Source organism: Mesoplodon mirus (assembly GCF_964341445.2).
Source record: "Mesoplodon mirus genome assembly, chromosome: 7".
Classification (NCBI taxonomy): domain Eukaryota; kingdom Metazoa; phylum Chordata; class Mammalia; order Artiodactyla; family Ziphiidae; genus Mesoplodon; species Mesoplodon mirus.
In genome coordinates, this window is record NC_138983.1 from 8,612,944 (window position 1) to 8,627,995 (window position 15,052).

Genomic DNA, 15,052 nt, shown 5'->3' on the forward strand with positions numbered 1-15,052 from the left:
GACAGAGAATATCTTGACATCATCCACATGTTGCTCTCTTTGTCACAAACGTCGTCATCTGTATCCTTTTCCTTATCACAGCCACAAATGTTATCCAAAGTCGATTCTGAGAGTTGTTCGCTACGTGAATCGTCATCAGCATCACTGCTATGTATGCTCTCCACCATGCATTCTGAGAGTTGTTCCCTAAGTGAATGATCATCAGCATCGCTGCTATGTATGCTCTCCACGATCCATTTGTTTTCACGTTCTGTGAAGGCCACCTTGATTTTCCACGGAGGCTTTTCTTCTGTCCTATCACGGTGCAGGTCATCCGCCACATCCTCAGGGAGACCTGTATCCTTTTCCTTATCGCGGCCACAAATGCTATCCAAAGTCGATACTGAATCGTCATCAAAATCGCTGCTATGTATGCTCTCCACGATCCATTCGTTTTCACGTTCTGGGAAGGCCACCTTGGGGATCCACGGAGGCTTTTCTTCTGTCCTATCACGCTGCAGGTCATCCGCCACATCCTCAGGGAGAGCTGAGAGTTGTTCGCTACGTGAATCGTCATCAGCAACGCTGTTATGTATGCTCTCCACCATGCATTCTGAGAGTTGTTCCCTACGTGAATCGTCATCAGCATCACTGCTATGTATGCTCTCCACGATCCATTCGTTTTCACGTTCTGGGAAGGCCACCTTGGGGATCCACGGAGGCTTTTCTTCTGTCCTATCACGCTGCAGGTCATCCGCCACATCCTCAGGGAGAGCTGAGAGTTGTTCGCTACGTGAATCGTCATCAGCAACGCTGTTATGTATGCTCTCCACCATGCATTCTGAGAGTTGTTCCCTACGTGAATCGTCATCAGCATCACTGCTATGTATGCTCTCCACGATCCATTCGTTTTCACGTTCTGGGAAGGCCACCTTGGGGATCCACGGAGGCTTTTCTTTGTCCTATCACGCTGCAGGTCATCCGCCACATCCTCAGGGAGAGCTGAGAGTTGTTCGCTACGTGAATCGTCATCAGCATCGCTGCTATGTATGCTCTCCACCATATGCATTCTGAGAGTTGTTCGCTACGTGAATCGTCATCAGCATCGCTGTTATGTATGCTCTCCACGATGCATTTGTTTTCACGTTCTGTGAAGGCCACATTGATTTGCCACGGAGGCTTTTCTTCTGTCCTATCACGGTGCAGGTCATCCGCCACATCCTCAGGGAGACCTGAGAGTTGTACCCTATGTGAATCGTCCTCAGCATCACTGCTATGTATGCTCTCCAAGATCCATTCGTTTTCACGTTCTGGGAAGGCCACCTTGATTTTCCATGGAGGCTTTTCTTCTGTCCTATCACGGTGCAGGTCATCCACCGAAACCTCAGGGAGAGCGGTTTTGTTTGCTGTCCAATCCACCCTGGAGGTAGCAGGAGCCACTTTAATTGTCCTCACATGGGGCAGTTTCTCCAACAGGTCCTCAGGGGGCTCTTCAGCTGGGTCATTTATAGGGTGCATCCTAAAATGTGGCCGGATGCCGATCTTTTTCAGCCAGCCTGGGGTTGATATTCTTGACCTCTGATGAGTGTTTCTTCTTCTCGCATTCTGGGAGCAGCATCCGTTTTCACGTTCTGGGAAGGCCACCTTGGGGATCCACGGGGGCTTTTCTTCTGTCCTAGCACGGTGCAGGTCATCCACCGAAACCTCAGGGAGAGCGGTTTTGTTTGCTGTCCAATCCACCCTGGAGGTAGCAGGAGCCACTTTAATTGTCCTCACATGGGGCAGTTTCTCCAACAGGTCCTCAGGGGGCTCTTCAGCTGGGTCATTTATAGGGTGCATCCTAAAATGTGGCCAGCCTGGGGTTGATATTCTTGACCTCTGATGAGTGTTTCTTCTTCTCGCATTCTGGGAGCAGCATCCATTTTCACATTCTGGGAAGGCCACCTTGGGGATCCACGGGGGCTTTTCTTCTGTCCTAGCACGGTGCAGGTCATCCACCGAAACCTCAGGGAGAGCGGTTTTGTTTGCTGTCCAATCCACCCTGGAGGTAGCAGGAGCCACTTTAATTGTCCTCACATGGGGCAGTTTCTCCAACAGGTCCTCAGGGGGCTCTTCAGCTGGGTCATTTATAGGGTGCATCCTAAAATGTGGCCAGCCTGGGGTTGATATTCTTGACCTCTGATGAGTGTTTCTTCTTCTCGCATTCTGGGAGCAGCATCCGTTTTCACATTCTGGGAAGGCCACCTTGGGGATCCACGGGGGCTTTTCTTCTGTCCTAGCACGGTGCAGGTCATCCACCGAAACCTCAGGGAGAGCGGTTTTGTTTGCTGTCCAATCCACCCTGGAGGTAGCAGGAGCCACTTTAATTGTCCTCACATGGGGCAGTTTCTCCAACAGGTCCTCAGGGGGCTCTTCAGCTGGGTCATTTATAGGGTGCATCCTAAAATGTGGCCGGATGCCGATCTTTTTCAGCCAGCCTGGGGTTGATATTCTTGACCTCTGATGAGTGTTTCTTCTTCTCGCATTCTGGGAGCAGCATCCGTTTTCACGTTCTGGGAAGGCCACCTTGGGGATCCACGGGGGCTTTTCTTCTGTCCTAGCACGGTGCAGGTCATCCACCGAAACCTCAGGGAGAGCGGTTTTGTTTGCTGTCCAATCCACCCTGGAGGTAGCAGGAGCCACTTTAATTGTCCTCACATGGGGCAGTTTCTCCAACAGGTCCTCAGGGGGCTCTTCAGCTGGGTCATTTATAGGGTGCATCCTAAAATGTGGCCGGATGCCGATCTTTTTCAGCCAGCCTGGGGTTGATATTCTTGACCTCTGATGAGTGTTTCTTCTTCTCGCATTCTGGGAGCAGCATCCGTTTTCACGTTCTGGGAAGGCCACCCTGGGGATCCACGGGGGCTTTTCTTCTGTCCTAGCACGGTGCAGGTCATCCACCGAAACCTCAGGGAGAGCGGTTTTGTTTGCTGTCCAATCCACCCTGGAGGTAGCAGGAGCCACTTTAATTGTCCTCACATGGGGCAGTTTCTCCAACAGGTCCTCAGGGGGCTCTTCAGCTGGGTCATTTATAGGGTGCATCCTAAAATGTGGCCAGCCTGGGGTTGATATTCTTGACCTCTGATGAGTGTTTCTTCTTCTCGCATTCTGGGAGCAGCATCCGTTTTCACGTTCTGGGAAGGCCACCTTGGGGATCCACGGGGGCTTTTCTTCTGTCCTAGCACGGTGCAGGTCATCCACCGAAACCTCAGGGAGAGCGGTTTTGTTTGCTGTCCAATCCACCCTGGAGGTAGCAGGAGCCACTTTAATTGTCCTCACATGGGGCAGTTTCTCCAACAGGTCCTCAGGGGGCTCTTCAGCTGGGTCATTTATAGGGTGCATCCTAAAATGTGGCCAGCCTGGGGTTGATATTCTTGACCTCTGATGAGTGTTTCTTCTTCTCGCATTCTGGGAGCAGCATCCTGTCTCGACAAGCCATGGCTGGAAGAAGCTCTGGATACAAATCAGGGGCAGCGGGTGCTCAGGAGCGGCGCCAAGTGCACCCCGCGGAGGCAGTCGGCCTTAAGTCCAGCGGGGCATCCCGCAGGGAAGCGCGCACAGAGGGCAGAGGCACCAAGTCCTGCAGCGCGCACAGGTCCTCAGAGCGCGGAAAGAAATCGGCCGCGCTGTCCCGGCGCAGCTTCACCGAGTGATCATGGCCCAAGCACGGCCTCGGGAACGCTGGCTGCGGACACGATGGCCACACCCGCCTGGGGGCCCCGGCCCCTCGGGCGCCCACCGCCTGGCGGCTGTGGCCCCGCAGCCTGCACAGGACCGGCGTCGCAGCCAGAAGACATAGGGCCACGGGCCCCAGCTACGCCGACCCCCCCATGCCGCGCTCCAGAGACCCCGCGCGGCCTGGTGTTGGCGCAGGCATCTCGTGATTTACATTTTTTAAAAGTGAGTCCAGAGATTGTGACCCTCCCCACAGGTCACGCAGAAGTCCTTGAGAGCTCCAGCTCCACGCTGGTCCAGTTGCCATGACGCTGCTGCATCATAATTCTATTGTGGCTGAGCTTTGACCTCTGTGACATAGAATGGGCATCTCCCTCTGCTGTAGAAGCCCTCATGAAATTTCAGTGGAGAACATGCCTGACACTGAAAATCCGTCTTAAAATGCCACGGTATTAGACCAGACACAGTAGTAATCAGAATAATGTAGTAGGTTGGGGTGGGAGGGGAGATGTGAACTAGTTTATGTGGACTACAGTATGGTTTTAAGTGAATGATTTTGTTACTTTCACATGTATCCAGTACTTTAAAGGTTTTACAAATAAAGGTATTACCAAGCCTGTTTAACCTATTTCTATCTAATGGTTGTTCTCTACCCTTTTGCTACAGATCCCTTCCTTGCGCTTCTGCTCTGCTCTGTATTGCCTTGCAGGGTGCAGTTTCTCAGGCTTCCAGGACAGCTGCCTTTCAGGCTTGGATTTGGCCAGTGGGAGACAGTGGCAGGAGACTGGAAGTTAGGAGGTATGAAAAAGCCAGGTTACTTCTTCTCTTTCTCTCTCTTCCTCGGGCTCTGGCAGGTCTCCAGCAGCAGGCGAGGCTCCCCTGTGGTACCACCTCCTACTGGATTAGGCTGCTGTGGTTCCAACTTCCGATGGTGGTCCTCCCCGCCAGGCTCCACTAATTCCATCTCCTCTATTTGTCCCTCCAGTTAAGGAGTGTGGGCAGCTTCTGGTTTTTGCTAATCTCTGGGTTGCCTCCTTGTCTGCTGTTGGGTTTCTCAGCCCTTCCATCACCCGTGTCACCAATCCCCTGCATTAAATTCTCTGTTTTTACATTCTTAGAGTGGTTCCTGTTTGTGTGGTTGGACCCTGAGCGATACAGCCAGTATTATACCAGGCACTTTGTAGACATTATTTCTTAGACCTCACAAGTCTTCTGTAGTAGACTGTGTTGTTCCCATTTTACAGAGCAGGAAGTTGAGCCTTAAAGGGTTAACTTACTTGCCCAGGGTAATACAGCACGAATCCTATTTCATCAAATCTAGCATGAGCATTTTTCCCTACATGTTAACATCTTTGAGATGGGGGTGCTTTTTTCTCTAATGGACATCAATGTGAAGTTTTAAGACTATCAGAAAAGTGTAAGATGGGGACTTCCCTGGAGGTCCAGTGGTTAGGGCTCCGTGCTTCCACTGCAGGGGGCATGGGTTGGATCCCTGGTCCGGAACTAAGAAAGTGTAAGATGGCCCTTCTGATATTCAGATAGTGATGATACCAGCAGAACATAAACCATGCTGTTAAAAAAGAAGAAGAAGAAACAACAGGCCCCAGAGCAGAGTCATTTGCCCCCATGACAGCAAACCAAGACTTAATTGCATTTTCAACCTCTCCCAGGAATGTGACCTATAAACAGATAATCTGAAATTTCCTGATCAGCACTAGTAAGGTAATCTGCATAAAGACCCCTTCCGTTCCCTTCCCCCCAAAAAGAATATGACCTGGCCTGAAACAGTTCTTTCCTTTTGCTAATAACTTCCCTACCCATCCGTCCTTCCTTCTGTAAAACCCTTCCATTTTGTACAATTCCGCGGAGCACTTTTCTGTTTACTGGATAGGACGCTGAATCATTAAATAAAGCCAATTAAATCTTCAGATTTATTCAGTTGAATTTTGTTATTTATCAGTGCTTAGAATGAGACATGCTTAGATGCTCAGATGGGGCCACTTTGTGACCACAAAAATGACTTGGCCTTTCTCTGAGTGACTGGGTCCTTTTTTTTTTTTTTTTTTTTTGTGGTATGTGGGCCTCTCACTGCTGTGGCCTCTTCCGTTGCGGAGCACAGGCTCCGGACGCGCAGGCTCAGCGGCCATGGCTCACGGGCCCAGCCGCTCCGCGGCATGTGGGATCGTCTTGGACCGGGGCATGAACCCGTGTCCCCTGCATCGGCAGGTGGACTCTCAACGACTGCGCCACCAGGGAAGCCCGGTCCTTTTTATTTTTTATTTTTTGGCCACACCACGCGGCTTGTGGGATGTTCCCTGACCAGGGATTGAACCTGGGCCCCCCTGGAATCCTAACCAGTAGGCCACCAGGGAATTCCCGATTGGTGCTTCTTTACCAAAGATACAACTCTAGCCCCCTGTGAATCCTCCTGCCTCCTAGGTAAGCATTATAAAGATACCCAGTCTGAATTGCCTCTTCTTCTTGACACCATTTAATCCAGAACTGGTCCCTACTTCCCTAATCCCTCTGCAGAACCGTGGAACAAAAGCCCAGGAGATACACACAAGGGTGTCCCCAGGATGCACTCTCCTTACTGCTTCAAGTTAAATAAACCTGACTTTTTTTGACTATGAGTGTGTTTCTGGTGGTCTTTGGTCAAGGGCTTTGACAACCTTAACCAATTTATTTTGCTTACATTTTCTATTTTTAGATATATGAAGAATGATATATGATAAAAATCTACCTTAAGATATCAGTAAGTCTAAAGACCTTTTAATAACTATAAAATACAATTCCAAGAGATAAGAAATCATTGTGTCAGAACTTGGCAGCGTTTTTTGTTAGGGTTGCCTAACATAATGGTTCATGTTGCATCTTTCCCTAGATTGAATGAAATCCAATCAGTTGCAAAAGCAGGACTCAACTCTGCTTCTGCCAGTTCCTTGGCCTTGCTCTTTCCACTACAGCACCACCACGCTGCCTCACAGTGAGCTTTAAATAGTTGTTAAATGAATAAAAGAGTAGATATTATTAGTTTTTATACACACACACACACACATACACACACACACAAACTGAATCCGAGAGAAGTCATTTGAGATCAAATGACTTGCAAGTCACAGAGCGATTCTGAATGCAGAGCTTCAGCTCTTTTCCATCATGCCTGCTGCTGAGGGAGCCCTCTCTGCACCAAGCATCGGAGGGGAAACTCTGGACCATCTCAGATGGAGTTGTTACCAGTTCCCATCCCAGCTACGTAGTCCGTGCTGAGTCCTTTTTGAAGGAATTGGAATTTTAATTGCTGAGCTAGCCCCGTGTGGAGGAGAGAGGGTAGAGATTTACTAGACAGGTATGTCTGTAACTTGTGAATTTGGCCTTGGATTATGAGATTCCTAAAACATGGGAAGGACAGACTGGAGATAGGAGAGTTGAAAACAATGGCCTCTGTTACAGTAATTAGCTGCTCCAGCCCATCATCTCCTGGGTTGGAGGCCCAAGCTGGGATGAAGCATTGCCTTTTTTTTTTTTTTTAACATTTAAAAAAAAAATTGTAGTTAATTTACAATGTTGTTAGCTTCAGGTGTCAGCAAAGTGATTCAAACTTTCAAATTTTATTGTTCAGTATATATATATTTTTTCAGTATATATTTTTAAAAATGGGTATTGTTGTGACTTTTATATATTTATTTTTTTAAATAAATTTATTTTATTTTATTTTTGGCTGTGTTGGGTCTTCGTTGCTGCACGTGGGCTTTCTCTAGTTGCGGTGATTGGGGGCTACTCTTCGTTGCCGTGTGCGAACTTCTCTTTGCGGTGGCTTCTCTTGTTGCTGAGCACAGGCTGTAGGTGTGCGGGCTTCAGTAGTTGTGGCGCACGGGCTTAGTTGCTCCGTGGCATGTGGGATCTTCCCAGATCAGGGCTCGAACCCGTGTCCCCTGTGTTGGCATGTGTCACCAGGGAAGCCCCTATATATATACATTTATATACTTTTCCATGATAGGTTGTTACCAGATGTGGAATGGAGGCATTTCCTTTTGATACAGCTCTTACTGTTGGCATTGGGGGCTTTGGTGATGAGACGGGGCGGGGCGGGTGGGCTGCTGTGGGAAATGAAGCTAGATGATGAGAGGGCTGTTTGAAGGCTAAGAGGAGGGGTGTGGCTTCACTCCTAACTTCCTTGGCATTTTGTAGCTGTCTACAAAAGCCATAATAAATATATGTCCATGCTCTTTAGCTCAATAATCCTATTACCATAGGTTACCTTAAAGTCATCTGAAAGCAGAAAAATGATAACCTAACAAAGACGTCATAGTAGCGGTCACTGCTTGAACTATTCATTCCCTAAAACTTAGACTGTCACTCCTTGCTGAAATCTTACTCAGTTCTTGCATAAGGCTCGGGGTCCCCTTCTCTTGGTTCCTGAGTCAGTTTCAACACCTCTACTGTGTAACTCGTGCTATAATCACTTGTCAGCATCTCCCAGTCCCTCAGTCTGTGGGTTCCCAGAGGGCAAGTTTATTTCTCGTGTACCTTTCTAGTTCCAGCACTGTTCCGGGAGCTATGGTGTTAGCACCAGCTCGGTGTCTACACTGCAAAGATCTTGTTCAAACAAAATGGATTTATTGGCTCATGAATTCAGGGAAGGGCTGAATGCCTGAACATGGGGGAGGGCAGGGAGACAGGCAGGATGCAAACGCCACCAGTACGATCATCCCATCTTAGTCTCTGCCTCTTTCTGTGCATCAGCCTTATTCTCTCCTTGTTAGATGTTTTTTTTTTTTTTTCCCATTTAGCAGGAGATTTCCCACCATTTCCCATCCACTAGCTTCTAGCTCAGTACATTTCAAACCTTGTTTCTCCTCCACTGCCCACATGGGCCTCGGGTGCCAGGCGCTGTAGACCACACTCCTATCACCAGATGACTTCTGGCCTTGCACTTTGGTGTCACAAAGTGACCTGAGTCAGCTTAGTGGGCACTAGGAGAATTTCTGGAAGCCATCCCTACTCAGGACAGTTATCAGTAACTGTATAGAGAAGTGGCTACGAACGATACACATCTATACCAGTAAGCTCCTGCTACCAAACTACTACACCGCTACTGAACTCAACAGTTGGGAACTGCCAATGGCCATCCCTCCTCCACTTGACACGAGGGGAAGAATGGTGGGAAAGAAGGGAGAAAAAGCCAATCGAATGCAACAGGAATTTTTGGAATGAATTAATATAATAGTAAAATACTAGAAATAACCACAAGGTCCAATAATAGGAATTGGCTAATTAAATGATGGTGTGATAGCACCACAAAGAACAAATTTCCAGATTGTCACAACATGGAAGATCATTTATGGAATAATGTTAAGTGTGCAAACCCACAAACGTACACAGATCTTCCTCGATTTACATCCCCATAAACCCATCTTAAGTTTGAAATGGTGCAACTCAGATTTGGACTTGAACCCACGGTCTTTTAATTGAGATCACACAGCTGGCCTTAGGACTTAATGAAGCTCAGGTTTTTTATGTCTCATCACAGAAAGAATTCAGTGAGAGACAAAGCGATTATTAAGAAGTGGACTTATTTAGAGAGATACACATTCCATAGACCAACGCATTTTGTCTCAAAAGGTGAGAAGGGCCTTGGGAGAAACACACTTCACAGACAGATTGTGGGCCATCAGAAGGCGAGAGGCCCCGAAATATTTATGCTGTGGTTAGTTTTTATGGGCTGGGTAATTTCATAGGCTAACAAGTGGAAGGATTATTCCAACTATTTTGGGGAAGGGGCAGAGATTTCCAGGGATTGGGACACCGCCCACTTTTTGACCTTTTATTGTTAGCCTTAGAACTGCCATGGCACTGGTGGGTGTGTCATTTAGCATATGCGAATGTATTACAATGCGCACATAATGAGGCTCAAGGTCTACTGGAAGTCAAATCTTCTGCCATCTTGGACCTAGTTGGTTCTAACCAGTTTTTGTTATGTCCTTTGGCTATGTCATTCTTTTTTTTTTTTTTTTTTTTTTTTTTTGCGGTACCGGGGCCTCCCACTGTCGCGGCCTCTCTCGTTGCGGAGCATCCGGACGCGCAGGCTCAGCGGCCATGGCTCACGGGCCCAGCCGCTCCACGGCATGTGATATCTTCCCGGACCGGGGCACGAACCCCTGTCCCCTGCATCGGCAGGCGGACTCAACCACTGCGCCTCCAGGGAAGCCCTATGTCATTCTTTTAAAGATCGTGCCCTGCCCCCTTCCTTCCTGTTTCAAGTTGAAAGTATTGTAAGTAGAAAATGCATTTAATACACCTAACCTACTGATCATCGTAGCCTAGCCTAGCCTTTCTTAAACATTAGCCTACAGTTGGGCAAAATCATTTAACACAAAGCCTATTTAATAATAAAATGTTGAATATCTCATGTTTTATTGAATACTCTCCTGAAAGTGAAAAGCAGAATGATTGTTTACCCTTGTGATTATGTGGCTGACTGGGAGCTGTGGCTACCGCTGCCCAGCATCATGAGAGAGGCTGCATATTGCTAGCCTGGGAAAGGATCAAAATTCAAAATTCAAAGTATGGTTTCTACTGAATGTATATAATTTTCCGCCCATCATAAAGTCGAAAATCATAAATCAAACCATAGTGAGCCAGGGACCACCTGTACACTATGATTATGTTGAAGTAAAAACTTGAATAACATTGCTACAGATTGGAAGTAAACATGAGAAATGGAAATAAGTCTGTTATGATGGCAGAATTATTGGTGAAAAAATACAAACATTAAAAATAGCGATGAGGGCTTCCCTGGTGGCGCAGTGGTTGAGAATCTGCCTGCTAATGCAGGGGACATGGGTTCGAGCCCTGGTCTGGGCGGATCCCACATGCCGCGGAGCAACTGGGCCCGTGAGCCACAACTACTGAGCCTGCGTGTCTGGAGCCTGTGCTCCACAACAAGAGAGGCCGTGACAGTGAGAGGCCCGCGCACCGCGATGAAGAGTGGCCCCCACTTGCCACAACTAGAGAAAGCCCTCGCACAGAAACGAAGACCCAACACAGCAAAATAAATAAATACATTAATAAAAACTCCTACCCCTAACATCTAAAAAAAAAAAAAAAAGCCATGATAGGAACTTCCCTGGTGGTGAAGTGGTTAAGAATCCACCTGCCAATGCAGGAGACACAGGTTTGAGCCCTGGTCCGGGAAGATCCCACATGCTGTGGAGCAACTGAGCCCGTGCGCCACAACTACAGAGCCCGTGTGCCTAGAGCCCATGCTCTGCAACAGGAGAAACCACCGCAGTGAGAAGCCTGCATGCTGCAACGAAGAATAGCCCCTGCTCGCTGCAACTAGAGAAAGCCCCCACGCAGCAACGAACACCCAATGCAGCCATAAATAAATAAATAAATAAATTTATTTTAAAAATTGCGATGACATATTTTTATATAGAAAGATATTCATAAAATTTTAACTGACAATACAGATTACAAAACGGTATGTATATCGTAATCCTAATTATGTTAAAAATAACATCAGTGTGATTATATATATGTAAGAAATTGTATAACATTAAACACTAAGCTGTTAACGTTGGTTAGCCCTGAATGGTGGGATTATAGCTTTTACATTTTAAAGTTTTCTGTACTGTCTGATTTTTTTACTTTTACAATCAGAACTTAATATACAGTCGTTTCTATCAAAGAAAAAAGGCTCCCAATGCAACAGACATTAGACAAATGTCTCATAGTGCAGGAACGGCAAGTATTTGGCCCATTGGCTGCGGTAGGTTGGCTTATTTCCAACTATTCCACTCCCCCCATAATAAGATTACAGGCCCAGCCCCGCTGCCTTGAGACTTTTTAGTGCCTCTCATTAGGCAATGAATATTTATCCATCCCACTGACTTTGGGCTTGGCAGACTTGCCTTGTCCAATGGAGTGTAAGCGGGCATGAGGTAAGCTATACCGTAGCTGAGGCTTCATGAATGTTTGTGAGACATGCCTTGGCCTTTCCTGCTTGTGCCACCCACCGTGAGAAGAGCATGCCCCAGGGAAATGCTTTTTCTTCAGCCTGGGTCCTAGAATGGGAGACACCCAAGTCCAGCTGGCCCAGTAGAGGCACAGTTGACCTACAGACCTGTGAGCAAGAAATAAATGTTTGCTTTTCTTTTCTTTTTTTTTTTTTTTGGCTGCACCACGCAGCATGTGGGATCACAGTTCTCCAACCAGGGATCAAACCCGAGCCCTCTGCAGTGGAAGCGCAGAGTCTTAACCACTGGTCTGCCAGGGAAGTCCCCAGTGTTTGCTTTTCTGAACAACTGCATTTTGGGGTTGTTTGTTACACAGCCTTGACACAGCAAGAAGCTGAATAACACTCCAGACCCTGCATTTTCTCCCCAATCCCCTTGTTCTTTTTTGAAAAAAATTTTATATGGCCGAGGGTGGCATTAGGGGGACAAACCTTGGTTTGTCTGAGTGATTGAGGGGTTTCCTAGGACATGGGACTTGCAGGTTTTTAAAAATAGCTTTATTGGGCTTCCCTGGTGGCACAGTGGTTAAGAATCCGCCTGCCAATGCAGGGGACACGGGTTCGTGCCCCGGGCCGGGAAGATCCCACATGCCGTGGGGCGGCTAGGCCCATGAGCCACAACTACTGAGCCTGCGCATCTGGAGCCTGTGCTCCACGACGAGAGAGGCTGCGACAGTTAGAGGCCCGTGCACCATGATGAAGAGTGGCCCCTGCTTGCCGCAGCTGGAGAAAGCCCTTGCACAGAAACGAAGACCCAACACAGCCAAAAATAAATATAAAATAAATAAATAAATAAATTTCACACAAAAAAATATCAACCAACTGTCAAAATGCATTAAAAAGTAGCTTTATTGAGATATAATTTACATTCCATACAATTCACTCATTTACAGTGTACAATTCAATGTTTTTTTAGTATAGTCACAGAGTTGTACAACCGTCACAACAATTTAATCTTAGAACATTTTTGTCCCTCCTAAAAGAAGCTCCAGACTCATCAGCAGTCACTAGCCATTGTCCCCACCCCCCATCCCACAGCAACCAGTAATCTACATCCTGTCTATACATTTGCATATCTTGGACATTTCATATAAATGGAATCATACAGTGTGGCCTTTTGTGGCTGATTTCTTTTAATTAGCATGTTTCCTAGGTTCATCCTTGTTGTAACATGTATCAGTGCTCCATTTCTTTTATTGCTGGACGATATTCAGTTGTATATATAGACCACATTTTACTCACCCCTTCATCAGTTATTGGACATTTGGGTTGTTTCCACTTTTGGGCTACTGTGAAAAGTGCTGCATGAACATTTATGTACAAGTCTTTGTTTGCACATCTGTTTTCAGTTCTTTTGGGTGTATGCCTAGGAGTGGAATTGCTGAGTGATACGGTAATTCTATGTTTAACTTATTGAGGAGCTGCCAAACTGTTTCCCACAGCTGCTGCACGGTACATTCCTGCCAGCCGTGTAAGAGGAATCCAATTTCTCCACATCCTTGCCAACACTTGTTATTGTCCGTCTTTTATATTACAGCCATCCTAGTGGGTGCACAGTGGTATATCATAGTGGTTTTGATTTGCACTTCCCTAATGACTAATGATGTTGAACATCTTTTCATGTACTCTTTCCCCATTTGTGTATCTTCTTTGGAAAAATGTCTATTCAAATTCTTTGCTTGTTTTTAAATGAGGTTATTACTCTTTGTATGGTTGAGTTGTAAGGGTTCATTATACAGTCTGGAACCTAGACCCTTCTCTGATATATGATTTGTAAATGTTTTCTATTCTGTGGAGTGTCTTTTTACTCTCTTCATTTGCAGCACAAAGGTGTTAAATTTTGATGTAGTCCAATTTATTTTTCTTTGGTCACTTTTGCTTTTGGTGGTGTGTCTACCAGCCTCCTTGTTCGTGGCCGACATCCCGAAGCAGTTATGGCATTTTTTTCTCACTGAAACTGGATGCCACCTACCTTGGAACTTTCCTCAACACTATGCTGTAGGCATTGTAGTGGTTAAAAGCCCAAGCTCTGGAGACAAACTGTGTGGGTTCAGACCCCCACTAGTGCTACCACTTAATGGTGGTGTTTCCTTCACCTGAGGGTCACTTGCCAGATGAGCACAATGCTGGGTGTAGGCGAGAGAAATCAAGAATGGGTATAGACCAGTAGGATAATTAATATAGCTTATCTTGTATATGCTCTTGTAATGGATTGGACTTAATGGAGGGCCTGAACAGATCTGAGAGTTCAGGATGTGGACCATACAGGAAACTCTGGTGCATTACTTCACATCTTCTCAGGCACACACCTCTTTACCAGCCACTGTTGCCAACTTCGCACAGGTACAGCCCGACTGCATCTTGCCCATACTTTGTACCTCTCACTTCTTGCTCTGGGGCTTCTCTGACCCCTCAGTGTGGGATGCTTGGAGACCCACTCAGCACTAATATATGCGCACCCTAGAAGAGGGTGGAATGAATGCCCCTGGGGCCATCGTTGACCAAAAGGGATGGGAGCTAATGAATAAGTGCTTACACATTTGTCCTTCACTTTGTTTCCCCAAGGATACCAAAAGAAGGGGTGAAGGATGCTGAACAGGCATAAACAACAGCTACCCACTTTTTCTACTAAAAAAGAATCTATAGACGGATCCCAGGAATCTATACGTGTAACAAGCCCTACGGGTGACTCCTATGCACACTAAACAAGTTTGCAAAACACTGAACTAGGGCGTTTTCTGAAGGAATTTACATTATAAGAGGAGCAGAGATTATAGCCCTGGCACACTTGAACATTCCCTTGCATCACACAGAAAAGCACTATATGATTGTCTGTCTCCATCTCCATCTTCATGGATGCTTTTCCTCTTCTGACTTGGCATTCCCGTCCTCAGATGCACCAAGCATGTGTACGTGAACTTCCTTCTTAGTCTCTATGTAAGATGAGTTCTCTCCTCCAAAGGAAGGCTCCAGCCCTCTTCCACAGGAGGAGGTTTTCCTTCTGGGTTCCTTCCTGAATCCTGTTGTCTAAAGAGAGCAGGGTCCTGGGCTTCAGCCGGAAGGGCACTGATGTTCGCTTCCTGCCAGCCCAGCAAGCTATGGGTGATGAATGGCCTCTAGGACCCAGAGCAAGGATGCCTACAGTGGAGCCACCAATTTAATTAGCTTGGTTGGAAGAGTGAAAGCTGCAGGGCCTGCTGGTTCCCTTATTAGATTTTATTCCTAGGTAAGCACATCTTTCAAAGACCCCCAGAAAGTTTCTGGAAGCAGTAAGGATAAATGTCTAAAAAAAATTTTTCCCCATTTGCATGGCTCTCTCAGAAAGTATTCCTTCCTGTA